This window comes from Phyllobates terribilis, unplaced genomic scaffold (genome assembly GCF_046119375.1).
Source record: "Phyllobates terribilis strain yellow unplaced genomic scaffold, ASM4611937v1 Scaffold_123__1_contigs__length_5148117, whole genome shotgun sequence".
NCBI classification, from domain to species: Eukaryota; Metazoa; Chordata; class Amphibia; order Anura; family Dendrobatidae; genus Phyllobates; species Phyllobates terribilis.
The window spans coordinates 1,361,073-1,387,372 of NW_027362883.1; the positions used below are offsets into that span (position 1 = coordinate 1,361,073).

General features: G+C 43.2%; 14 non-coding genes and 2 pseudogenes across 14 annotated transcripts; all 16 read left to right on the plus strand.

The window, feature by feature from the left end:
• The first annotated feature begins 6,184 nt into the window (after nt 1-6,184).
• LOC141202626 (U2 spliceosomal RNA) lies at nt 6,185-6,402 on the plus strand (annotated as a pseudogene).
• Nucleotides 6,403-7,511: 1,109 nt separating this feature from the next.
• Nucleotides 7,512-7,702, plus strand: LOC141201751 (U2 spliceosomal RNA). Its single transcript, XR_012273049.1, has one exon. It is a non-coding gene; the product is annotated as a U2 spliceosomal RNA (small nuclear RNA).
• A 1,115-nt stretch (nt 7,703-8,817) lies between these two features.
• LOC141201752 (U2 spliceosomal RNA) lies at nt 8,818-9,008 on the plus strand. The gene has a single exon (XR_012273050.1). It is a non-coding gene; the product is annotated as a U2 spliceosomal RNA (small nuclear RNA).
• A 1,115-nt stretch (nt 9,009-10,123) lies between these two features.
• LOC141201753 (U2 spliceosomal RNA) lies at nt 10,124-10,314 on the plus strand. The gene has a single exon (XR_012273051.1). It is a non-coding gene; the product is annotated as a U2 spliceosomal RNA (small nuclear RNA).
• Nucleotides 10,315-11,429: 1,115 nt separating this feature from the next.
• LOC141202338 (U2 spliceosomal RNA) lies at nt 11,430-11,620 on the plus strand. The gene has a single exon (XR_012273614.1). It is a non-coding gene; the product is annotated as a U2 spliceosomal RNA (small nuclear RNA).
• Nucleotides 11,621-12,735: 1,115 nt separating this feature from the next.
• Nucleotides 12,736-12,926, plus strand: LOC141201754 (U2 spliceosomal RNA). Its single transcript, XR_012273052.1, has one exon. It is a non-coding gene; the product is annotated as a U2 spliceosomal RNA (small nuclear RNA).
• A 1,115-nt stretch (nt 12,927-14,041) lies between these two features.
• Nucleotides 14,042-14,232, plus strand: LOC141201755 (U2 spliceosomal RNA). The gene has a single exon (XR_012273053.1). It is a non-coding gene; the product is annotated as a U2 spliceosomal RNA (small nuclear RNA).
• A 1,115-nt stretch (nt 14,233-15,347) lies between these two features.
• LOC141201756 (U2 spliceosomal RNA) lies at nt 15,348-15,538 on the plus strand. The gene has a single exon (XR_012273054.1). It is a non-coding gene; the product is annotated as a U2 spliceosomal RNA (small nuclear RNA).
• Nucleotides 15,539-16,653: 1,115 nt separating this feature from the next.
• On the plus strand, nt 16,654-16,844 carry LOC141201757 (U2 spliceosomal RNA). Its single transcript, XR_012273055.1, has one exon. It is a non-coding gene; the product is annotated as a U2 spliceosomal RNA (small nuclear RNA).
• A 1,115-nt stretch (nt 16,845-17,959) lies between these two features.
• On the plus strand, nt 17,960-18,150 carry LOC141201758 (U2 spliceosomal RNA). Its single transcript, XR_012273056.1, has one exon. It is a non-coding gene; the product is annotated as a U2 spliceosomal RNA (small nuclear RNA).
• Nucleotides 18,151-19,256: 1,106 nt separating this feature from the next.
• Nucleotides 19,257-19,447, plus strand: LOC141201759 (U2 spliceosomal RNA). The gene has a single exon (XR_012273057.1). It is a non-coding gene; the product is annotated as a U2 spliceosomal RNA (small nuclear RNA).
• A 1,115-nt stretch (nt 19,448-20,562) lies between these two features.
• LOC141201760 (U2 spliceosomal RNA) lies at nt 20,563-20,753 on the plus strand. The gene has a single exon (XR_012273058.1). It is a non-coding gene; the product is annotated as a U2 spliceosomal RNA (small nuclear RNA).
• Nucleotides 20,754-21,868: 1,115 nt separating this feature from the next.
• On the plus strand, nt 21,869-22,059 carry LOC141201762 (U2 spliceosomal RNA). Its single transcript, XR_012273060.1, has one exon. It is a non-coding gene; the product is annotated as a U2 spliceosomal RNA (small nuclear RNA).
• Nucleotides 22,060-23,174: 1,115 nt separating this feature from the next.
• LOC141201763 (U2 spliceosomal RNA) lies at nt 23,175-23,365 on the plus strand. Its single transcript, XR_012273061.1, has one exon. It is a non-coding gene; the product is annotated as a U2 spliceosomal RNA (small nuclear RNA).
• A 1,115-nt stretch (nt 23,366-24,480) lies between these two features.
• LOC141201764 (U2 spliceosomal RNA) lies at nt 24,481-24,671 on the plus strand. The gene has a single exon (XR_012273062.1). It is a non-coding gene; the product is annotated as a U2 spliceosomal RNA (small nuclear RNA).
• A 1,115-nt stretch (nt 24,672-25,786) lies between these two features.
• On the plus strand, nt 25,787-25,878 carry LOC141202707 (U2 spliceosomal RNA; annotated as a pseudogene).
• The last annotated feature ends 422 nt before the right edge of the window (nt 25,879-26,300 follow it).

The window sequence follows — 26,300 nt, forward strand, 5'->3', positions numbered from 1 at the left end:
TGATGCAATGCTATCTTTCTAGCTCTCCCTTTTTACTTCCTTTTGGATAAACAGACATATTAGGCAAGCATTTTGGAGCTTTCACCTAAATAACTACAGGTGGTGAGATAAGCTGCACAATATAATTGACCTTTCAGTATATTGTTGCACACACACCATCTATTTAGCAAATGCCCTTGTTATCAACAGCAGCCTTTTAAACTCACCTGAGCTAACAGGTATGTGCGCTGGTTACTCTGCTGTGCTTAAAATTTCTTTTTTGGTTTGCTACAATGCCTTTTCTGAAACGTTGTCTCCTTCTGCTGGAACACTGACTTCTTTCATTTAATGCCTGCAGACTATAAAAGAGAACCCAACCCAAAAAGTTTGGTTGATTAGTCTGTGGCATTCTGTTAAACTGTTGCTTATGGCGGTCTCTGTGAGCTTCTCAGCGACATTCAGCCAGCCAGGTATCCTGCCTGCAGTAGATGGAATGTGGCAATGGAACGCTGGCTGCGCGTGTCATAATAGGCTCTGAGCCTTTATATACCTGTGCACAGCAGCAGCCACCTTCAGTCTGCTGCTGGACAGCCAGCAGCAGCAGCAGCAGGAGAGGTATGTAATCAGGAGCCCTCCTGCTAAGGGTAGACAGCTGCTCGTTCCACCCCACCCCCCGCCTTAATTGGTTCTCCTCCCTTCCAACGGTGTTGAGGCGGGTGGGAACAGCAGGGGGTGAAGGTGCTGTGTTTAAAGAGGTGGAGTTATGCAGATCTAAAACGCGTGGATTGCAGCAGCAGCAAGCCGAAAAGTGCAGGCATGTAAGGGATCTAGAGGTTGACAACATGTCTTCTTAACGGGAGTCCAGGAGCTCATCTCCACAAATGGACTTTTCAGGATCCTTGGGTGGCTCCGTAGTTTGAAACCAATTCTGGTTATCACTTCTCGGCCTTTTGGCACGATCTGTAGTGGGTTGTGACATTGGGCTGAAGGTTACTGTGGTGGCAGAACCGATTCTTGGCCTTTGGAGATATCCAGTGCTGCTTTTGGGAATCGGTGCTAAAGCTGCAGTGCCTTTTCTTTACGGAGGACGGTGTGTTGGAGGGAGGACGAACTTCGTGGAGGCTGCGATCCGTGTGTGATATTTTCCTTGGTATCTGGAAAAGAAGAGGAAAATCATGGAGACAAGGAGAAACCCTGGAGGAAGGAAGGAGAATCAAGCAAGCAACCCGAATGAATATTTCTCGGAGGAGCATCCGCTGAAGGACACCATCAGGTTCGTGGTTGCTCCTGACCACCGGCAGGTGAAAGATTCTCAATTTATTTTCAATGTTATTTGTAAGCTCTTGAAGATCGACAAGGAGCATCTTTTTTGCTTTCAATCTTTTTTTTCTCGAGGACTTTATGATGTTACGCTTAATAAAGCCTCGCAGTGTGAAAGTGCCTACGCTCTTTATGAAGTAAATAAAGAGAAGGTAGAGCTGGAGGGGGTGAAAGTAATCCCCTCTTTTCAGTTTTCAATGAAAGTACTGACGATTCATTTGTTTAGTCCATTTATTACAGACTCTGAGGTTGAAAGTTACCTATCAATGTATTGTGACAAAATCATCCCTAAGAGACGCGGGGAAACACAGTTTGGAGTGTGGAACGGGAAACGTGTGTATGTGGTATCATTTAGGAAGAACCCGAATGAGGAGGGGGGCGTGTCCAGACCTCCGCCGCAGGTTTATATCAACCATAGCCGCGGTTATTTATTCTTCCCAGGGATGCCACACTACTGCCGTGTGTGTAAAAAATATGGACATCTGGATGCAGAATGTAACAAGTGTTTTAGTTGCATGGGTACTCCTCACCAGATGGATGAGTGCCCTAAAAATAAGAAAAAGGATGTAGAGGAGATGGACACATCGCCTGAAGAACAGCAACAAGAAGCTAAAGACGATGTGGAAGCAGGCATTGCTGCTGAAGAGGAAAAAGGGGAAGAGGAGAAAGAAAGGAGTGAGAAGGAGGAGACAGAAAGAAAGAGAAAAGAGGAAGAGGAGGGACGGGCAATGAAGGAGAAGAAGAAGGAGGAACGGGTTAAAAAATCACAAGAAGAAGAGGAAAGGAAGTTGGAAGAAAGGAAGAGAAAGAAGGAAGAGGAAAAACAGAAGAGGATAGAGGACATAGAAAAAAGGGCCATGGAGATAAAGAAACAGATGGAAAGGAAAAAGAGAGAAGAGCAGAAGAAAGAAGATAAGAAGAAAGAAGATAAGAATGAAAAGAAGAAGATAGAAGAACAGAAGAAAGAAGATCAGAAGAGAGAAGAGAAGAGTCAAATGTTGCAAGAAATTTCTCCACTAAGTAAAGGGAGTAGTTGTGGAGGGGAAAGTGATATTCCAGAAGTAGTGGAGTCCACTCCTACTAATTCCCTGTCGCAGAGCTTACCTTGCACGCAGGTACAAATGGACTGCACAGAAAAATCTCTAAAAAGAAGTGTGGATAGAAGTGATAATGAAGGAATACCATGTGGTGGGAAAGTAAAGGCATTAGAAGCAACAAGTCTGCTGGGGAGTGTGTCATCTTCGGATGTATCAGATCTGGAGGTAGACCCATCTTCTCCGGCAGTAGAGAATGAGGGCGGAGGGAAGAGCCCTGCACTAAATGTTAGAAGATGATCCGCTCAATGTCCCTGAATGTTCAGGGGTTTAACGACCTATATAAGAGAACTGCTTTATATGATTTTTTAAATAATGAAAATATTGATTTTATCTTTCTACAAGAATGTAATTTGACAAAAAAAATAAGCTATGAATATTTACAGGGTATATGGAAGGGTAACTTATGCTTTTCTGGTGGGAACGAGTCAAAAAGTGATGGTGTGGGGTTTTTATGCTCTAAAGATTGGGAGATTGTAAATTATGAAGAGATATACCCTGGGAGGATTTTAAGAATTGATGTGCAGAAAAATGGGAAGAAAGTGAGGTGTTTTAATGTGTATGCAAATGCAGAAAAAGCCTTGAGATTACATTTGTTTGAACTGTTGCAGCTGTTTTTACCTGGAGTAGATCCATTAGTTTTAGGTGGGGATTTTAATTGTCATTTAAAAAATGTAAAAGATGGGTCAGCTTCATGTCTTAGAAATATTTTAGCAGCTTTTAATCTTAAAGATACATGGGCATTAGATGGACAAAAAAAGGAGCATGAAGTCACTTGGGTGGGGAGAGGTGTTTCATCCAGAATAGATTATATTTTTATATCTCAAGCCCTAACATGCTCAGGTTTTAAAACGCATTCAACACCTTTTTCAGATCATAAAATAATAGAATGTAGTTTTAAAATAGAATCAGATGTGGATAAAAGACCGGCACACTGGAAATTTAATGTATCCCTACTACAAGACGAGGTGGTTATGGAAGGTTTTAAAAAGCTGTATGAAAAACTGAAGCTAAAAAAAACGTTTTTTAAATCTATTTTTAATTGGTGGGATTTTGTCAAGAAGGAGGTAAAAATATTTTTTATTAAAGAAGGAAAGAAGAAAGCTGCTGCAAAACGTATTTTTTATAATGATCTTAATGCTAAACTGCAATGTTTTTTTCACCTCGAAAATAACGGATGTGATCTGCAGGAGGCGATCCGAACAACAAAAGAAAAGATCCAAAACTGCCTGAAAGAAAAAGGTAAAGAAATTATTTTTAATTCCCGAGTAAAAGTTTTAGACGAGGATGAAAAATGCACAAAATTCTTTTTTAAAAAAATATGTGACAAGAAGGATTATATGAAGGTTTTGGAAGGAGAAACAAGTTTGGAGGGGAAGAAGATGAAAGCAAAAGAATTTTATGATGATTTATTTTCTGTTAAAAACATGGATGTGTCTCTAAAAAAACATTTTTTAGAAGGACTGGAAAAAAATTTTAATGCGGAAGATAAATCTTTTTTAATAGGGAATTTTACTAAAGAGGAAGTTTTTAATACAATTAATACGCTACAAAATAACAAAACGCCAGGAGCAGATGGACTACCTGTTGAATTTTACAAGTGTTTATGGGAGATCATGGGTGAGGATTTTTATGAAGTAATTTTAGAAGCAGAAGCATCTTTTAGTGTCCCAGAGTCGTGGTGGGAGGGTCTTATTGTTTTATTATTTAAGAAAGGAAATAAAGAACTGATTAAAAATTGGAGACCAATAACCCTTTTAAATACGGACTGTAAGGTATATGCAAAGTTACTAGCAAATAGATTAAAAAAGGTAATCGGCTCAGTAATAGAAGTGGATCAGACGTGTGCAGTGCCAAATCGGAGAATCAGCGACTCATTGATTTTAATCAGGGATGTTTTATGGGATGTTTTAGACAGAAAACAAAAGCTTGCTCTAATTACTTTGGATTTTGAAAAAGCGTACAATAGAGTTGCCCATGATTTTTTATTTGCAGTTTTAGAGAAAATGGGATGCCCGGATGTTTTTAGCAAACGTATTAAATCTCTTTACAAATCATGTTTTAGCAAAATATCTATTAATGGTTTTTTATCTGATAATGTAAAAATAAACTGTGGCGTTAAACAGGGGTGTCCCTTATCCCCTATTCTTTTTATTTGTGCAATTGAACCACTTTTAGCAGCTTTTAGGAGAGATAAGGTAATCAATGGTTTTTTTATTCCCGGGAGTTGCAATGAACAAGTTAAAGTGGTGGCATATATGGATGATGTGACGGTTTTAGTTAAAGACACTAGAAGCATGAACAGAGCCATAAAAACAGTGGATTGGTTTGGGGGCGCATCGGGTTTTAAAATTAACATGGAAAAATCTGGTATTTTAACTGTTGGTGATTTTATTGTAGATTCTGAGTGTAAATTAACAAGAATGAATGAAGTAAAAATTTTAGGTATTTATTTCTCAGAGTCAGGTGGTAATGTAAGAAATTGGGAGTCTCTGCTGGAAAGAGTTAAGAAAAAGATTACTTTCTGGCAGTTGAGAGATCTTACCCTGGAAGGAAAAATTTTAATTATTAGACAGGTTTTACTCCCAATGTTTTTATATGTCTCAACAGTTTTTATCCCCTAAAATAATATCATGAAGAGAGTTATTAAGGTATGTTTTAATTTTTTATGGAGATCCAAGATGGAAAGAGTAAAGAGAGAGGAGATATATAAATCAAAGAAAAAAGGTGGGAAAGGTTTTCCGGATATTAGGTCCTTTTTATATGCAAAGTATGTAGCGAACTGTGTATGCACTTTATTAGGACCAGGCTCTAAGCTAAAGTTGTTTTCTATATATAATTTAGGTTTCTATATTAGAAATTATAAATGGTTGGAGATGTCTCTAAATAGGCCTTATAGGTTTTTACCTCCAGGAAATTATATTGTTTTAGGAAAAATTTTAAGAGATTTTAAACTTAAGATGGTCGAAATAAATGTTCTTAAATGCCATAAAAAAATCCTAAAAATCCTGGAAGAGAGAATAGGTATCAGTCCTGTGGAACATTTTTCATTCAAAATTGTGGAAAGAATCTGGATGAATGTAAATTATAGTGTGTTATCTAATGAACACAGGGATTTACTCTGGTGTATAGTAAAAGACTGCCTGCCAACCCGTGAGTTCCAACACAGGCGTGGGTTGGTAAGATCTGAAGTGTGCCCAAGATCCAGGTGTGGGAATAGTGAAACACCCATGCACATCTTCTGGAATTGTAATTTTGCACAGACAATATGGAGGAAAGTGTGCAATATAGTGAGAGCTGTGAGTACTGTTAATTTTTTGGATTTTAACAGAGTATTTTATGGGATGGGGATAAGAGAGGAGGATTTTAAAATTGTATGGATTATTATTGCATGTGTGAAGGCGGCATTGTGGAAAGCAAGGAACATTTTAGTGTTTAAACATAAGGAAGTAACAGTCGACCAGTGTATTAAATTATGTCTAAGTTATTTGTACATGTATTTCTGGAGGGACAAAATGACGCTTGGCAAGGTGAAAGCAAATGAGAAATGGAAACAATGTAAATGGAATGAACTTACCTTGTAAGATTTGATTTTTTGAAAACCTGTGGAAAAACAAAAAAAGAAGAACAAAAACAAACAAAAAAAAATAGCCAAAACTATATAATTTTTAAAAAAAAAAAAAAAAAGAGGGAAAAAATAAATAAATATATATATATAAAAGAAAAAGAAAATAAAAGATTTGGAGAAGTATTAAAATTGGTAGAATGCACGATGATGGATTTGAGTCTTCTTATCTTTTTGTTGATTCCAAGACTTTGTAATCTGAGTGTAAAAAAAAAAAAAAAAAAAAAAAAATCTGTTCTTATCAGTTTAATATCTGATACGTCCCCTATCTGGGGACCATATATTAAATGGATTTTTAGAACAGGGAGATGGAAAAAGAGCTTGCTCTGTCCACTCCACGCATTGACCTGGTATTGCAGTATCTCCAGGACCGGTACACCCCTTCTTTAATGCAGTTTCTAAAATCAGAAAGAATTGAATTCAATGTTTTTTGTTCATTTTGCTTGTTTGTCGGATTTTGGGATGGACTCTTTGGCTTTGCTTTTCTTCTCCTCATTGGATTTTTCATGTTCAAAGTTGCAGAAGCCAGATTACAAGCTCATTTTGGTTCAACTTCAGCAACTGTGCATTGCATTGCCATGTAATGTGATGCAATGCTATCTTTCTAGCTCTCCCTTTTTACTTCCTTTTGGATAAACAGACATATTAGGCAAGCATTTTGGAGCTTTCACCTAAATAACTACAGGTGGTGAGATAAGCTGCACAATATAATTGACCTTTCAGTATATTGTTGCACACACACCATCTATTTAGCAAATGCCCTTGTTATCAACAGCAGCCTTTTAAACTCACCTGAGCTAACAGGTATGTGCGCTGGTTACTCTGCTGCGCTTAAAATTTCTTTTTTGGTTTGCTACAATGCCTTTTCTGAAACGTTGTCTCCTTCTGCTGGAACACTGACTTCTTTCATTTAATGCCTGCAGACTATAAAAGAGAACCCAACCCAAAAAGTTTGGTTGATTAGTCTGTGGCATTCTGTTAAACTGTTGCTTATGGCGGTCTCTGTGAGCTTCTCAGCGACATTCAGCCAGCCAGGTATCCTGCCTGCAGTAGATGGAATGTGGCAATGGAACGCTGGCTGCGCGTGTCATAATAGGCTCTGAGCCTTTATATACCTGTGCACAGCAGCAGCCACCTTCAGTCTGCTGCTGGACAGCCAGCAGCAGCAGGAGAGGTATGTAATCAGGAGCCCTCCTGCTAAGGGTAGACAGCTGCTCGTTCCACCCCACCCCCCGCCTTAATTGGTTCTCCTCCCTTCCAACGGTGTTGAGGCGGGTGGGAACAGCAGGGGGTGAAGGTGCTGTGTTTAAAGAGGTGGAGTTATGCAGATCTAAAACGCGTGGATTGCAGCAGCAGCAAGCCGAAAAGTGCAGGCATGTAAGGGATCTAGAGGTTGACAACATGTCTTCTTAACGGGAGTCCAGGAGCTCATCTCCACAAATGGACTTTTCAGGATCCTTGGGTGGCTCCGTAGTTTGAAACCAATTCTGGTTATCGCTTCTCGGCCTTTTGGCTAAGATCAAGTGTAGTATCTGTTCTTATCAGTTTAATATCTGATACGTCCCCTATCTGGGGACCATATATTAAATGGATTTTTAGAACAGGGAGATGGAAAAAGAGCTTGCTCTGTCCACTCCACGCATTGACCTGGTATTGCAGTATCTCCAGGACCGGTGCACCCCTTCTTTAATGCAGTTTCTAAAATCAGAAAGAATTGAATTCAATGTTTTTTGTTCATTTTGCTTGTTTGTCGGATTTTGGGATGGACTCTTTGGCTTTGCTTTTCTTCTCCTCATTGGATTTTTCATGTTCAAAGTTGCAGAAGCCAGATTACAAGCTCATTTTGGTTCAACTTCAGCAACTGTGCATTGCATTGCCATGTAATGTGATGCAATGCTATCTTTCTAGCTCTCCCTTTTTACTTCCTTTTGGATAAACAGACATATTAGGCAAGCATTTTGGAGCTTTCACCTAAATAACTACAGGTGGTGAGATAAGCTGCACAATATAATTGACCTTTCAGTATATTGTTGCACACACACCATCTATTTAGCAAATGCCCTTGTTATCAACAGCAGCCTTTTAAACTCACCTGAGCTAACAGGTATGTGCGCTGGTTACTCTGCTGCGCTTAAAATTTCTTTTTTGGTTTGCTACAATGCCTTTTCTGAAACGTTGTCTCCTTCTGCTGGAACACTGACTTCTTTCATTTAATGCCTGCAGACTATAAAAGAGAACCCAACCCAAAAAGTTTGGTTGATTAGTCTGTGGCATTCTGTTAAACTGTTGCTTATGGCGGTCTCTGTGAGCTTCTCAGCGACATTCAGCCAGCCAGGTATCCTGCCTGCAGTAGATGGAATGTGGCAATGGAACGCTGGCTGCGCGTGTCATAATAGGCTCTGAGCCTTTATATACCTGTGCACAGCAGCAGCCACCTTCAGTCTGCTGCTGGACAGCCAGCAGCAGCAGCAGCAGGAGAGGTATGTAATCAGGAGCCCTCCTGCTAAGGGTAGACAGCTGCTCGTTCCACCCCACCCCCCGCCTTAATTGGTTCTCCTCCCTTCCAACGGTGTTGAGGCGGGTGGGAACAGCAGGGGGTGAAGGTGCTGTGTTTAAAGAGGTGGAGTTATGCAGATCTAAAACGCGTGGATTGCAGCAGCAGCAAGCCGAAAAGTGCAGGCATGTAAGGGATCTAGAGGTTGACAACATGTCTTCTTAACGGGAGTCCAGGAGCTCATCTCCACAAATGGACTTTTCAGGATCCTTGGGTGGCTCCGTAGTTTGAAACCAATTCTGGTTATCGCTTCTCGGCCTTTTGGCTAAGATCAAGTGTAGTATCTGTTCTTATCAGTTTAATATCTGATACGTCCCCTATCTGGGGACCATATATTAAATGGATTTTTAGAACAGGGAGATGGAAAAAGAGCTTGCTCTGTCCACTCCACGCATTGACCTGGTATTGCAGTATCTCCAGGACCGGTGCACCCCTTCTTTAATGCAGTTTCTAAAATCAGAAAGAATTGAATTCAATGTTTTTTGTTCATTTTGCTTGTTTGTCGGATTTTGGGATGGACTCTTTGGCTTTGCTTTTCTTCTCCTCATTGGATTTTTCATGTTCAAAGTTGCAGAAGCCAGATTACAAGCTCATTTTGGTTCAACTTCAGCAACTGTGCATTGCATTGCCATGTAATGTGATGCAATGCTATCTTTCTAGCTCTCCCTTTTTACTTCCTTTTGGATAAACAGACATATTAGGCAAGCATTTTGGAGCTTTCACCTAAATAACTACAGGTGGTGAGATAAGCTGCACAATATAATTGACCTTTCAGTATATTGTTGCACACACACCATCTATTTAGCAAATGCCCTTGTTATCAACAGCAGCCTTTTAAACTCACCTGAGCTAACAGGTATGTGCGCTGGTTACTCTGCTGCGCTTAAAATTTCTTTTTTGGTTTGCTACAATGCCTTTTCTGAAACGTTGTCTCCTTCTGCTGGAACACTGACTTCTTTCATTTAATGCCTGCAGACTATAAAAGAGAACCCAACCCAAAAAGTTTGGTTGATTAGTCTGTGGCATTCTGTTAAACTGTTGCTTATGGCGGTCTCTGTGAGCTTCTCAGCGACATTCAGCCAGCCAGGTATCCTGCCTGCAGTAGATGGAATGTGGCAATGGAACGCTGGCTGCGCGTGTCATAATAGGCTCTGAGCCTTTATATACCTGTGCACAGCAGCAGCCACCTTCAGTCTGCTGCTGGACAGCCAGCAGCAGCAGCAGCAGGAGAGGTATGTAATCAGGAGCCCTCCTGCTAAGGGTAGACAGCTGCTCGTTCCACCCCACCCCCCGCCTTAATTGGTTCTCCTCCCTTCCAACGGTGTTGAGGCGGGTGGGAACAGCAGGGGGTGAAGGTGCTGTGTTTAAAGAGGTGGAGTTATGCAGATCTAAAACGCGTGGATTGCAGCAGCAGCAAGCCGAAAAGTGCAGGCATGTAAGGGATCTAGAGGTTGACAACATGTCTTCTTAACGGGAGTCCAGGAGCTCATCTCCACAAATGGACTTTTCAGGATCCTTGGGTGGCTCCGTAGTTTGAAACCAATTCTGGTTATCGCTTCTCGGCCTTTTGGCTAAGATCAAGTGTAGTATCTGTTCTTATCAGTTTAATATCTGATACGTCCCCTATCTGGGGACCATATATTAAATGGATTTTTAGAACAGGGAGATGGAAAAAGAGCTTGCTCTGTCCACTCCACGCATTGACCTGGTATTGCAGTATCTCCAGGACCGGTGCACCCCTTCTTTAATGCAGTTTCTAAAATCAGAAAGAATTGAATTCAATGTTTTTTGTTCATTTTGCTTGTTTGTCGGATTTTGGGATGGACTCTTTGGCTTTGCTTTTCTTCTCCTCATTGGATTTTTCATGTTCAAAGTTGCAGAAGCCAGATTACAAGCTCATTTTGGTTCAACTTCAGCAACTGTGCATTGCATTGCCATGTAATGTGATGCAATGCTATCTTTCTAGCTCTCCCTTTTTACTTCCTTTTGGATAAACAGACATATTAGGCAAGCATTTTGGAGCTTTCACCTAAATAACTACAGGTGGTGAGATAAGCTGCACAATATAATTGACCTTTCAGTATATTGTTGCACACACACCATCTATTTAGCAAATGCCCTTGTTATCAACAGCAGCCTTTTAAACTCACCTGAGCTAACAGGTATGTGCGCTGGTTACTCTGCTGCGCTTAAAATTTCTTTTTTGGTTTGCTACAATGCCTTTTCTGAAACGTTGTCTCCTTCTGCTGGAACACTGACTTCTTTCATTTAATGCCTGCAGACTATAAAAGAGAACCCAACCCAAAAAGTTTGGTTGATTAGTCTGTGGCATTCTGTTAAACTGTTGCTTATGGCGGTCTCTGTGAGCTTCTCAGCGACATTCAGCCAGCCAGGTATCCTGCCTGCAGTAGATGGAATGTGGCAATGGAACGCTGGCTGCGCGTGTCATAATAGGCTCTGAGCCTTTATATACCTGTGCACAGCAGCAGCCACCTTCAGTCTGCTGCTGGACAGCCAGCAGCAGCAGCAGCAGGAGAGGTATGTAATCAGGAGCCCTCCTGCTAAGGGTAGACAGCTGCTCGTTCCACCCCACCCCCCGCCTTAATTGGTTCTCCTCCCTTCCAACGGTGTTGAGGCGGGTGGGAACAGCAGGGGGTGAAGGTGCTGTGTTTAAAGAGGTGGAGTTATGCAGATCTAAAACGCGTGGATTGCAGCAGCAGCAAGCCAAAAAGTGCAGGCATGTAAGGGATCTAGAGGTTGACAACATGTCTTCTTAACGGGAGTCCAGGAGCTCATCTCCACAAATGGACTTTTCAGGATCCTTGGGTGGCTCCGTAGTTTGAAACCAATTCTGGTTATCGCTTCTCGGCCTTTTGGCTAAGATCAAGTGTAGTATCTGTTCTTATCAGTTTAATATCTGATACGTCCCCTATCTGGGGACCATATATTAAATGGATTTTTAGAACAGGGAGATGGAAAAAAAGCTTGCTCTGTCCACTCCACGCATTGACCTGGTATTGCAGTATCTCCAGGACCGGTGCACCCCTTCTTTAATGCAGTTTCTAAAATCAGAAAGAATTGAATTCAATGTTTTTTGTTCATTTTGCTTGTTTGTCGGATTTTGGGATGGACTCTTTGGCTTTGCTTTTCTTCTCCTCATTGGATTTTTCATGTTCAAAGTTGCAGAAGCCAGATTACAAGCTCATTTTGGTTCAACTTCAGCAACTGTGCATTGCATTGCCATGTAATGTGATGCAATGCTATCTTTCTAGCTCTCCCTTTTTACTTCCTTTTGGATAAACAGACATATTAGGCAAGCATTTTGGAGCTTTCACCTAAATAACTACAGGTGGTGAGATAAGCTGCACAATATAATTGACCTTTCAGTATATTGTTGCACACACACCATCTATTTAGCAAATGCCCTTGTTATCAACAGCAGCCTTTTAAACTCACCTGAGCTAACAGGTATGTGCGCTGGTTACTCTGCTGCGCTTAAAATTTCTTTTTTGGTTTGCTACAATGCCTTTTCTGAAACGTTGTCTCCTTCTGCTGGAACACTGACTTCTTTCATTTAATGCCTGCAGACTATAAAAGAGAACCCAACCCAAAAAGTTTGGTTGATTAGTCTGTGGCATTCTGTTAAACTGTTGCTTATGGCGGTCTCTGTGAGCTTCTCAGCGACATTCAGCCAGCCAGGTATCCTGCCTGCAGTAGATGGAATGTGGCAATGGATCGCTGGCTGCGCGTGTCATAATAGGCTCTGAGCCTTTATATACCTGTGCACAGCAGCAGCCACCTTCAGTCTGCTGCTGGACAGCCAGCAGCAGCAGCAGCAGGAGAGGTATGTAATCAGGAGCCCTCCTGCTAAGGGTAGACAGCTGCTCGTTCCACCCCACCCCCCGCCTTAATTGGTTCTCCTCCCTTCCAACGGTGTTGAGGCGGGTGGGAACAGCAGGGGGTGAAGGTGCTGTGTTTAAAGAGGTGGAGTTATGCAGATCTAAAACGCGTGGATTGCAGCAGCAGCAAGCCGAAAAGTGCAGGCATGTAAGGGATCTAGAGGTTGACAACATGTCTTCTTAACGGGAGTCCAGGAGCTCATCTCCACAAATGGACTTTTCAGGATCCTTGGGTGGCTCCGTAGTTTGAAACCAATTCTGGTTATCGCTTCTCGGCCTTTTGGCTAAGATCAAGTGTAGTATCTGTTCTTATCAGTTTAATATCTGATACGTCCCCTATCTGGGGACCATATATTAAATGGATTTTTAGAACAGGGAGATGGAAAAAGAGCTTGCTCTGTCCACTCCACGCATTGACCTGGTATTGCAGTATCTCCAGGACCGGTGCACCCCTTCTTTAATGCAGTTTCTAAAATCAGAAAGAATTGAATTCAATGTTTTTTGTTCATTTTGCTTGTTTGTCGGATTTTGGGATGGACTCTTTGGCTTTGCTTTTCTTCTCCTCATTGGATTTTTCATGTTCAAAGTTGCAGAAGCCAGATTACAAGCTCATTTTGGTTCAACTTCAGCAACTGTGCATTGCATTGCCATGTAATGTGATGCAATGCTATCTTTCTAGCTCTCCCTTTTTACTTCCTTTTGGATAAACAGACATATTAGGCAAGCATTTTGGAGCTTTCACCTAAATAACTACAGGTGGTGAGATAAGCTGCACAATATAATTGACCTTTCAGTATATTGTTGCACACACACCATCTATTTAGCAAATGCCCTTGTTATCAACAGCAGCCTTTTAAACTCACCTGAGCTAACAGGTATGTGCGCTGGTTACTCTGCTGCGCTTAAAATTTCTTTTTTGGTTTGCTACAATGCCTTTTCTGAAACGTTGTCTCCTTCTGCTGGAACACTGACTTCTTTCATTTAATGCCTGCAGACTATAAAAGAGAACCCAACCCAAAAAGTTTGGTTGATTAGTCTGTGGCATTCTGTTAAACTGTTGCTTATGGCGGTCTCTGTGAGCTTCTCAGCGACATTCAGCCAGCCAGGTATCCTGCCTGCAGTAGATGGAATGTGGCAATGGAACGCTGGCTGCGCGTGTCATAATAGGCTCTGAGCCTTTATATACCTGTGCACAGCAGCAGCCACCTTCAGTCTGCTGCTGGACAGCCAGCAGCAGCAGCAGCAGGAGAGGTATGTAATCAGGAGCCCTCCTGCTAAGGGTAGACAGCTGCTCGTTCCACCCCACCCCCCGCCTTAATTGGTTCTCCTCCCTTCCAACGGTGTTGAGGCGGGTGGGAACAGCAGGGGGTGAAGGTGCTGTGTTTAAAGAAGTGGAGTTATGCAGATCTAAAACGCGTGGATTGCAGCAGCAGCAAGCCGAAAAGTGCAGGCATGTAAGGGATCTAGAGGTTGACAACATGTCTTCTTAACGGGAGTCCAGGAGCTCATCTCCACAAATGGACTTTTCAGGATCCTTGGGTGGCTCCGTAGTTTGAAACCAATTCTGGTTATCGCTTCTCGGCCTTTTGGCTAAGATCAAGTGTAGTATCTGTTCTTATCAGTTTAATATCTGATACGTCCCCTATCTGGGGACCATATATTAAATGGATTTTTAGAACAGGGAGATGGAAAAAGAGCTTGCTCTGTCCACTCCACGCATTGACCTGGTATTGCAGTATCTCCAGGACCGGTGCACCCCTTCTTTAATGCAGTTTCTAAAATCAGAAAGAATTGAATTCAATGTTTTTTGTTCATTTTGCTTGTTTGTCGGATTTTGGGATGGACTCTTTGGCTTTGCTTTTCTTCTCCTCATTGGATTTTTCATGTTCAAAGTTGCAGAAGCCAGATTACAAGCTCATTTTGGTTCAACTTCAGCAACTGTGCATTGCATTGCCATGTAATGTGATGCAATGCTATCTTTCTAGCTCTCCCTTTTTACTTCCTTTTGGATAAACAGACATATTAGGCAAGCATTTTGGAGCTTTCACCTAAATAACTACAGGTGGTGAGATAAGCTGCACAATATAATTGACCTTTCAGTATATTGTTGCACACACACCATCTATTTAGCAAATGCCCTTGTTATCAACAGCAGCCTTTTAAACTCACCTGAGCTAACAGGTTTGTGCGCTGGTTACTCTGCTGCGCTTAAAATTTCTTTTTTGGTTTGCTACAATGCCTTTTCTGAAACGTTGTCTCCTTCTGCTGGAACACTGACTTCTTTCATTTAATGCCTGCAGACTATAAAAGAGAACCCAACCCAAAAAGTTTGGTTGATTAGTCTGTGGCATTCTGTTAAACTGTTGCTTATGGCGGTCTCTGTGAGCTTCTCAGCGACATTCAGCCAGCCAGGTATCCTGCCTGCAGTAGATGGAATGTGGCAATGGAACGCTGGCTGCGCGTGTCATAATAGGCTCTGAGCCTTTATATACCTGTGCACAGCAGCAGCCACCTTCAGTCTGCTGCTGGACAGCCAGCAGCAGCAGCAGCAGGAGAGGTATGTAATCAGGAGCCCTCCTGCTAAGGGTAGACAGCTGCTCGTTCCACCCCACCCCCCGCCTTAATTGGTTCTCCTCCCTTCCAACGGTGTTGAGGCGGGTGGGAACAGCAGGGGGTGAAGGTGCTGTGTTTAAAGAGGTGGAGTTATGCAGATCTAAAACGCGTGGATTGCAGCAGCAGCAAGCCGAAAAGTGCAGGCATGTAAGGGATCTAGAGGTTGACAACATGTCTTCTTAACGGGAGTCCAGGAGCTCATCTCCACAAATGGACTTTTCAGGATCCTTGGGTGGCTCCGTAGTTTGAAACCAATTCTGGTTATCGCTTCTCGGCCTTTTGGCTAAGATCAAGTGTAGTATCTGTTCTTATCAGTTTAATATCTGATACGTCCCCTATCTGGGGACCATATATTAAATGGATTTTTAGAACAGGGAGATGGAAAAAGAGCTTGCTCTGTCCACTCCACGCATTGACCTGGTATTGCAGTATCTCCAGGACCGGTGCACCCCTTCTTTAATGCAGTTTCTAAAATCAGAAAGAATTGAATTCAATGTTTTTTGTTCATTTTGCTTGTTTGTCGGATTTTGGGATGGACTCTTTGGCTTTGCTTTTCTTCTCCTCATTGGATTTTTCATGTTCAAAGTTGCAGAAGCCAGATTACAAGCTCATTTTGGTTCAACTTCAGCAACTGTGCATTGCATTGCCATGTAATGTGATGCAATGCTATCTTTCTAGCTCTCCCTTTTTACTTCCTTTTGGATAAACAGACATATTAGGCAAGCATTTTGGAGCTTTCACCTAAATAACTACAGGTGGTGAGATAAGCTGCACAATATAATTGACCTTTCAGTATATTGTTGCACACACACCATCTATTTAGCAAATTCCCTTGTTATCAACAGCAGCCTTTTAAACTCACCTGAGCTAACAGGTATGTGCGCTGGTTACTCTGCTGCGCTTAAAATTTCTTTTTTGGTTTGCTACAATGCCTTTTCTGAAACGTTGTCTCCTTCTGCTGGAACACTGACTTCTTTCATTTAATGCCTGCAGACTATAAAAGAGAACCCAACCCAAAAAGTTTGGTTGATTAGTCTGTGGCATTCTGTTAAACTGTTGCTTATGGCGGTCTCTGTGAGCTTCTCAGCGACATTCAGCCAGCCAGGTATCCTGCCTGCAGTAGATGGAATGTGGCAATGGAACGCTGGCTGCGCGTGTCATAATAGGCTCTGAGCCTTTATATACCTGTGCACAGCAGCAGCCACCTTCAGTCTGCTGCTGGACAGCCAGCAGCAGCAGCAGCAGGAGAGGTATGTAATCAGGAGCCCTCCTGCTAAGGGTAGACAGCTGCTCGTTCCACCCCACCCCCCGCCTTAATTGGTTCTCCTCCCTTCCAACGGTGTTGAGGCGGGTGGGAACAGCAGGGGGTGAAGGTGCTGTGTTTAAAGAGGTGGAGTTATGCAGATCTAAAACGCGTGGATTGCAGCAGCAGCAAGCCGAAAAGTGCAGGCATGTAAGGGATCTAGAGGTTGACAACATGTCTTCTTAACGGGAGTCCAGGAGCTCATCTCCACAAATGGACTTTTCAGGATCCTTGGGAGGCTCCGTAGTTTGAAACCAATTCTGGTTATCGCTTCTCGGCCTTTTGGCTAAGATCAAGTGTAGTATCTGTTCTTATCAGTTTAATATCTGATACGTCCCCTATCTGGGGACCATATATTAAATGGATTTTTAGAACAGGGAGATGGAAAAAGAGCTTGCTCTGTCCACTCCACGCATTGACCTGGTATTGCAGTATCTCCAGGACCGGTGCACCCCTTCTTTAATGCAGTTTCTAAAATCAGAAAGAATTGAATTCAATGTTTTTTGTTCATTTTGCTTGTTTGTCGGATTTTGGGATGGACTCTTTGGCTTTGCTTTTCTTCTCCTCATTGGATTTTTCATGTTCAAAGTTGCAGAAGCCAGATTACAAGCTCATTTTGGTTCAACTTCAGCAACTGTGCATTGCATTGCCATGTAATGTGATGCAATGCTATCTTTCTAGCTCTCCCTTTTTACTTCCTTTTGGATAAACAGACATATTAGGCAAGCATTTTGGAGCTTTCACCTAAATAACTACAGGTGGTGAGATAAGCTGCACAATATAATTGACCTTTCAGTATATTGTTGCACACACACCATCTATTTAGCAAATGCCCTTGTTATCAACAGCAGCCTTTTAAACTCACCTGAGTTAACAGGTATGTGCGCTGGTTACTCTGCTGCGCTTAAAATTTCTTTTTTGGTTTGCTACAATGCCTTTTCTGAAACGTTGTCTCCTTCTGCTGGAACACTGACTTCTTTCATTTAATGCCTGCAGACTATAAAAGAGAACCCAACCCAAAAAGTTTGGTTGATTAGTCTGTGGCATTCTGTTAAACTGTTGCTTATGGCGGTCTCTGTGAGCTTCTCAGCGACATTCAGCCAGCCAGGTATCCTGCCTGCAGTAGATGGAATGTGGCAATGGAACGCTGGCTGCGCGTGTCATAATAGGCTCTGAGCCTTTATATACCTGTGCACAGCAGCAGCCACCTTCAGTCTGCTGCTGGACAGCCAGCAGCAGCAGCAGCAGGAGAGGTATGTAATCAGGAGCCCTCCTGCTAAGGGTAGACAGCTGCTCGTTCCACCCCACCCCCCGCCTTAATTGGTTCTCCTCCCTTCCAACGGTGTTGAGGCGGGTGGGAACAGCAGGGGGTGAAGGTGCTGTGTTTAAAGAGGTGGAGTTATGCAGATCTAAAACGCGTGGATTGCAGCAGCAGCAAGCCGAAAAGTGCAGGCATGTAAGGGATCTAGAGGTTGACAACATGTCTTCTTAACGGGAGTCCAGGAGCTCATCTCCACAAATGGACTTTTCAGGATCCTTGAGTGGCTCCGTAGTTTGAAACCAATTCTGGTTATCGCTTCTCGGCCTTTTGGCTAAGATCAAGTGTAGTATCTGTTCTTATCAGTTTAATATCTGATACGTCCCCTATCTGGGGACCATATATTAAATGGATTTTTAGAACAGGGAGATGGAAAAAGAGCTTGCTCTGTCCACTCCACGCATTGACCTGGTATTGCAGTATCTCCAGGACCGGTGCACCCCTTCTTTAATGCAGTTTCTAAAATCAGAAAGAATTGAATTCAATGTTTTTTGTTCATTTTGCTTGTTTGTCGGATTTGGGGATGGACTCTTTGGCTTTGCTTTTCTTCTCCTCATTGGATTTTTCATGTTCAAAGTTGCAGAAGCCAGATTACAAGCTCATTTTGGTTCAACTTCAGCAACTGTGCATTGCATTGCCATGTAATGTGATGCAATGCTATATTTCTAGCTCTCCCTTTTTACTTCCTTTTGGATAAACAGACATATTAGGCAAGCATTTTGGAGCTTTCACCTAAATAACTACAGGTGGTGAGATAAGCTGCACAATATAATTGACCTTTCAGTATATTGTTGCACACACACCATCTATTTAGCAAATGCCCTTGTTATCAACAGCAGCCTTTTAAACTCACCTGAGCTAACAGGTATGTGCGCTGGTTACTCTGCTGCGCTTAAAATTTCTTTTTTGGTTTGCTACAACGCCTTTTCTGAAACGTTGTCTCCTTCTGCTGGAACACTGACTTCTTTCATTTAATGCCTGCAGACTATAAAAGAGAACCCAACCCAAAAAGTTTGGTTGATTAGTCTGTGGCATTCTGTTAAACTGTTGCTTATGGCGGTCTCTGTGAGCTTCTCCAGCCAGCCAGGTATCCTGCCTGCAGTAGATGGAATGTGGCAATGGAACGCTGGCTGCGCGTGTCATAATAGGCTCTGAGCCTTTATATACCTGTGCACAGCAGCAGCCACCTTCAGTCTGCTGCTGGACAGCCAGCAGCAGCAGCAGCAGGAGAGGTATGTAATCAGGAGCCCTCCTGCTAAGGGTAGACAGCTGCTCGTTCCACCCCACCCCCCGCCTTAATTGGTTCTCCACCCTTCCAATGGTGTTGAGGCGGGTGGGAACAGCAGGGGGTGAAGGTGCTGTGTTTAAAGAGGTGGAGTTATGCAGATGTAAAACGCGTGGATTGCAGCAGCAGCAAGCCGAAAAGTGCAGGCATGTAAGGGATCTAGAGGTTGACAACATGTCTTCTTAACGGGAGTCCAGGAGCTCATCTCCACAAATGGACTTTTCAGGATCCTTGGGTGGCTCCGTAGTTTGAAACCAATTCTGGTTATCGCTTCTCGGCCTTTTGGCTAAGATCAAGTGTAGTATCTGTTCTTATCAGTTTAATATCTGATACGTCCCCTATCTGGGGACCATATATTAAATGGATTTTTAGAACAGGGAGATGGAAAAAGAGCTTGCTCTGTCCACTCCACGCATTGACCTGGTATTGCAGTATCTCCAGGACCGGTGCACCCCTTCTTTAATGCAGTTTCTAAAATCAGAAAGAATTGAATTCAATGTTTTTTGTTCATTTTGCTTGTTTGTCGGATTTTGGGATGGACTCTTTGGCTTTGCTTTTCTTCTCCTCATTGGATTTTTCATGTTCAAAGTTGCAGAAGCCAGATTACAAGCTCATTTTGGTTCAACTTCAGCAACTGTGCATTGCATTGCCATGTAATGTGATGCAATGCTATCTTTCTAGCTCTCCCTTTTTACTTCCTTTTGGATAAACAGACATATTAGGCAAGCATTTTGGAGCTTTCACCTAAATAACTACAGGTGGTGAGATAAGCTGCACAATATAATTGACCTTTCAGTATATTGTTGCACACACACCATCTATTTAGCAAATGCCCTTGTTATCAACAGCAGCCTTTTAAACTCACCTGAGCTAACAGGTATGTGCGCTGGTTACTCTGCTGCACTTAAAATTTCTTTTTTGGTTTGCTACAATGCCTTTTCTGAAACGTTGTCTCCTTCTGCTGGAACACTGACTTCTTTCATTTAATGCCTGCAGACTATAAAAGAGAACCCAACCCAAAAAGTTTGGTTGATTAGTCTGTGGCATTCTGTTAAACTGTTGCTTATGGCGGTCTCTGTGAGCTTCTCAGCGACATTCAGCCAGCCAGGTATCCTGCCTGCAGTAGATGGAATGTGGCAATGGAACGCTGGCTGCGCGTGTCATAATAGGCTCTGAGCCTTTATATACCTGTGCACAGCAGCAGCCACCTTCAGTCTGCTGCTGGACAGCCAGCAGCAGCAGCAGCAGGAGAGGTATGTAATCAGGAGCCCTCCTGCTAAGGGTAGACAGCTGCTCGTTCCACCCCACCCCCCGCCTTAATTGCTTCTCCTCCCTTCCAACGGTGTTGAGGCGGGTGGGAACAGCAGGGGGTGAAGGTGCTGTGTTTAAAGAGGTGGAGTTATGCAGATCTAAAACGCGTGGATTGCAGCAGCAGCAAGCCGAAAAGTGCAGGCATGTAAGGGATCTAGAGGTTGACAACATGTCTTCTTAACGGGAGTCCAGGAGCTCATCTCCACAAATGGACTTTTCAGGATCCTTGGGTGGCTCCGTAGTTTGAAACCAATTCTGGTTATCGCTTCTCGGCCTTTTGGCTAAGATCAAGTGTAGTATCTGTTCTTATCAGTTTAATATCTGATACGTCCCCTATCTGGGGACCATATATTAAATGGATTTTTAGAACAGGGAGATGGAAAAAGAGCTTGCTCTGTCCACTCCACGCATTGACCTGGTATTGCAGTATCTCCAGGACCGGTGCACCCCTTCTTTAATGCAGTTTCTAAAATCAGAAAGAATTGAATTCAATGTTTTTTGTTCATTTTGCTTGTTTGTCGGATTTTGGGATGGACTCTTTGGCTTTGCTTTTCTTCTCCTCATTGGATTTTTCATGTTCAAAGTTGCAGAAGCCAGATTACAAGCTCATTTTGGTTCAACTTCAGCAACTGTGCATTGCATTGCCATGTAATGTGATGCAATGCTATCTTTCTAGCTCTCCCTTTTTACTTCCTTTTGGATAAACAGACATATTAGGCAAGCATTTTGGAGCTTTCACCTAAATAACTACAGGTGGTGAGATAAGCTGCACAATATAATTGACCTTTCAGTATATTGTTGCACACACACCATCTATTTAGCAAATGCCCTTGTTATCAACAGCAGCCTTTTAAACTCACCTGAGCTAACAGGTATGTGCGCTGGTTACTCTGCTGCGCTTAAAATTTCTTTTTTGGTTTGCTACAATGCCTTTTCTGAAACGTTGTCTCCTTCTGCTGGAACACTGACTTCTTTCATTTAATGCCTGCAGACTATAAAAGAGAACCCAACCGAAAAAGTTTGGTTGATTAGTCTGTGGCATTCTGTTAAACTGTTGCTTATGGCGGTCTCTGTGAGCTTCTCAGCGACATTCAGCCAGCCAGGTATCCTGCCTGCAGTAGATGGAATGTGGCAATGGAACGCTGGCTGCGCGTGTCATAATAGGCTCTGAGCCTTTATATACCTGTGCACAGCAGCAGCCACCTTCAGTCTGCTGCTGGACCGCCAGCAGCAGCAGCAGCAGTAGAGGTATGTAATCAGGAGCCCTCCTGCTAAGGGTAGACAGCTGCTCGTTCCACCCCACCCCCCGCCTTAATTGGTTCTCCTCCCTTCCAACGGTGTTGAGGCGGGTGGGAACAGCAGGGGGTGAAGGTGCTGTGTTTAAAGAGGTGGAGTTATGCAGATCTAAAACGCGTGGATTGCAGCAGCAGCAAGCCGAAAAGTGCAGGCATGTAAGGGATCTAGAGGTTGACAACATGTCTTCTTAACGGGAGTCCAGGAGCTCATCTCCACAAATGGACTTTTCAGGATCCTTGGGTGGCTCCGTAGTTTGAAACCAATTCTGGTTATCGCTTCTCGGCCTTTTGGCTAAGATCAAGTGTAGTATCTGTTCTTATCAGTTTAATATCTGATACGTCCCCTATCTGGGGACCATATATTAAATGGATTTTTAGAACAGGGAGATGGAAAAAGAGCTTGCTCTGTCCACTCCACGCATTGACCTGGTATTGCAGTATCTCCAGGACCGGTGCACCCCTTCTTTAATGCAGTTTCTAAAATCAGAAAGAATTGAATTCAATGTTTTTTGTTCATTTTGCTTGTTTGTCGGATTTTGGGATGGACTCTTTGGCTTTGCTTTTCTTCTCCTCATTGGATTTTTCATGTTCAAAGTTGCAGAAGCCAGATTACAAGCTCATTTTGGTTCAACTTCAGCAACTGTGCATTGCATTGCCATGTAATGTGATGCAATGCTATCTTTCTAGCTCTCCCTTTTTACTTCCTTTTGGATAAACAGACATATTAGGCAAGCATTTTGGAGCTTTCACCTAAATAACTACAGGTGGTGAGATAAGCTGCACAATATAATTGACCTTTCAGTATATTGTTGCACACACACCATCTATTTAGCAAATGCCCTTGTTATCAACAGCAGCCTTTTAAACTCACCTGAGCTAACAGGTATGTGCGCTGGTTACTCTGCTGCGCTTAAAATTTCTTTTTTGGTTTGCTACAATGCCTTTTCTGAAACGTTGTCTCCTTCTGCTGGAACACTGACTTCTTTCATTTAATGCCTGCAGACTATAAAAGAGAACCCAACCCAAAAAGTTTGGTTGATTAGTCTGTGGCATTCTGTTAAACTGTTGCTTATGGCGGTCTCTGTGAGCTTCTCAGCGACATTCAGCCAGCCAGGTATCCTGCCTGCAGTAGATGGAATGTGGCAATGGAACGCTGGCTGCGCGTGTCATAATAGGCTCTGAGCCTTTATATACCTGTGCACAGCAGCAGCCACCTTCAGTCTGCTGCTGGACAGCCAGCAGCAGCAGCAGCAGGAGAGGTATGTAATCAGGAGCCCTCCTGCTAAGGGTAGACAGCTGCTCGTTCCACCCCACCCCCCGCCTTAATTGGTTCTCCTCCCTTCCAACGGTGTTGAGGCGGGTGGGAACAGCAGGGGGTGAAGGTGCTGTGTTTAAAGAGGTGGAGTTATGCAGATCTAAAACGCGTGGATTGCAGCAGCAGCAAGCCGAAAAGTGCAGGCATGTAAGGGATCTAGAGGTTGACAACATGTCTTCTTAATGGGAGTCCAGGAGCTCATCTCCACAAATGGACTTTTCAGGATCCTTGGGTGGCTCCGTAGTTTGAAACCAATTCTGGTTATCGCTTCTCGGCCTTTTGGCTAAGATCAAGTGTAGTATCTGTTCTTATCAGTTTAATATCTGATACGTCCCCTATCTGGGGACCATATATTAAATGGATTTTTAGAACAGGGAGATGGAAAAAGAGCTTGCTCTGTCCACTCCACGCATTGACCTGGTATTGCAGTATCTCCAGGACCGGTGCACCCCTTCTTTAATGCAGTTTCTAAAATCAGAAAGAATTGAATTCAATGTTTTTTGTTCATTTTGCTTGTTTGTCGGATTTTGGGATGGACTCTTTGGCTTTGCTTTTCTTCTCCTCATTGGATTTTTCATGTTCAAAGTTGCAGAAGCCAGATTACAAGCTCATTTTGGTTCAACTTCAGCAACTGTGCATTGCATTGCCATGTAATGTGATGCAATGCTATCTTTCTAGCTCTCCCTTTTTACTTCCTTTTGGATAAACAGACATATTAGGCAAGCATTTTGGAGCTTTCACCTAAATAACTACAGGTGGTGAGATAAGCTGCACAATATAATTGACCTTTCAGTATATTGTTGCACACACACCATCTATTTAGCAAATGCCCTTGTTATCAACAGCAGCCTTTTAAACTCACCTGAGCTAACAGGTATGTGCGCTGGTTACTCTGCTGCGCTTAAAATTTCTTTTTTGGTTTGCTACAATGCCTTTTCTGAAACGTTGTCTCCTTCTGCTGGAACATTGACTTCTTTCATTTAATGCCTGCAGACTATAAAAGAGAACCCAACCCAAAAAGTTTGGTTGATTAGTCTGTGGCATTCTGTTAAACTGTTGCTTATGGCGGTCTCTGTGAGCTTCTCAGCGACATTCAGCCAGCCAGGTATCCTGCCTGCAGTAGATGGAATGTGGCAATGGAACGCTGGCTGCGCGTGTCATAATAGGCTCTGAGCCTTTATATACCTGTGCACAGCAGCAGCCACCTTCAGTCTGCTGCTGGACAGCCAGCAGCAGCAGCAGCAGGAGAGGTATGTAATCAGGAGCCCTCCTGCTAAGGGTAGACAGCTGCTCGTTCCACCCCACCCCCCGCCTTAATTGGTTCTCCTCCCTTCCAACGGTGTTGAGGCGGGTGGGAACAGCAGGGGGTGAAGGTGCTGTGTTTAAAGAGGTGGAGTTATGCAGATCTAAAACGCGTGGATTGCAGCAGCAGCAAGCCGAAAAGTGCAGGCATGTAAGGGATCTAGAGGTTGACAACATGTCTTCTTAACGGGAGTCCAGGAGCTCATCTCCACAAATGGACTTTTCAGGATCCTTGGGTGGCTCCGTAGTTTGAAACCAATTCTGGTTATCGCTTCTCGGCCTTTTGGCTAAGATCAAGTGTAGTATCTGTTCTTATCAGTTTAATATCTGATACGTCCCCTATCTGGGGACCATATATTAAATGGATTTTTAGAACAGGGAGATGGAAAAAGAGCTTGCTCTGTCCACTCCACGCATTGACCTGGTATTGCAGTATCTCCAGGACCGGTGCACCCCTTCTTTAATGCAGTTTCTAAAATCAGAAAGAATTGAATTCAATGTTTTTTGTTCATTTTGCTTGTTTGTCGGATTTTGGGATGGACTCTTTGGCTTTGCTTTTCTTCTCCTCATTGGATTTTTCATGTTCAAAGTTGCAGAAGCCAGATTACAAGCTCATTTTGGTTCAACTTCAGCAACTGTGCATTGCATTGCCATGTAATGTGATGCAATGCTATCTTTCTAGCTCTCCCTTTTTACTTCCTTTTGGATAAACAGACATATTAGGCAAGCATTTTGGAGCTTTCACCTAAATAACTACAGGTGGTGAGATAAGCTGCACAATATAATTGACCTTTCAGTATATTGTTGCACACACACCATCTATTTAGCAAATGCCCTTGTTATCAACAGCAGCCTTTTAAACTCACCTGAGCTAACAGGTATGTGTGCTGGTTACTCTGCTGCGCTTAAAATTTCTTTTTTGGTTTGCTACAATGCCTTTTCTGAAACGTTGTCTCCTTCTGCTGGAACACTGACTTCTTTCATTTAATGCCTGCAGACTATAAAAGAGAACCCAACCCAAAAAGTTTGGTTGATTAGTCTGTGGCATTCTGTTAAACTGTTGCTTATGGCGGTCTCTGTGAGCTTCTCAGCGACATTCAGCCAGCCAGGTATCCTGCCTGCAGTAGATGGAATGTGGCAATGGAACGCTGGCTGCGCGTGTCATAATAGGCTCTGAGCCTTTATATACCTGTGCACAGCAGCAGCCACCTTCAGTCTGCTGCTGGACAGCCAGCAGCAGCAGCAGCAGGAGAGGTATGTAATCAGGAGCCCTCCTGCTAAGGGTAGACAGCTGCTCGTTCCACCCCACCCCCCGCCTTAATTGGTTCTCCTCCCTTCCAACGGTGTTGAGGCGGGTGGGAACAGCAGGGGGTGAAGGTGCTGTGTTTAAAGAGGTGGAGTTATGCAGATGTAAAACGCGTGGATTGCAGCAGCAGCAAGCCGAAAAGTGCAGGCATGTAAGGGATCTAGAGGTTGACAACATGTCTTCTTAACGGGAGTCCAGGAGCTCATCTCCACAAATGGACTTTTCAGGATCCTTGGGTGGCTCCGTAGTTTGAAACCAATTCTGGTTATCGCTTCTCGGCCTTTTGGCTAAGATCAAGTGTAGTATCTTTCGAAAAGGCGGTTTTGGATGTTTGCCGCCCTAGTAGATTGATACATTATGCACACTGGGGTTTAGGCGCTTGTTAGTACGCCAGGTGGCTAATATAGTCATCTGGTGGAAAGCATGGCCCCCCAGGATTGACGCCATTGGGCCGGGGAAGATCGAAAGCCCGAAGTGTGAAGTGCCCCAGGAGTGGTGACCCTGGGGTGCCTTAACTCACTGGGATTGGGAACCCCACTTGAGTTTATGGCACATTTGCAATAGCACTTCAATATTTCTTTCTTCACACACACCCTTATTCCGGGCCTTCTGGCCTTAGGATGGGGAATTTTTCAATTCCCGGTCGAAGGTCCGGGCAGTATTATACTGTGAAACCTTCACTATTTATTTAATTTTTTTTTGTCACTGTGTGTCCACTTTTTCACGTGTGTCCACGTCCTTACTAGGATTTTGTCGGGATGCGGTTCCCTTACGGGTTCCT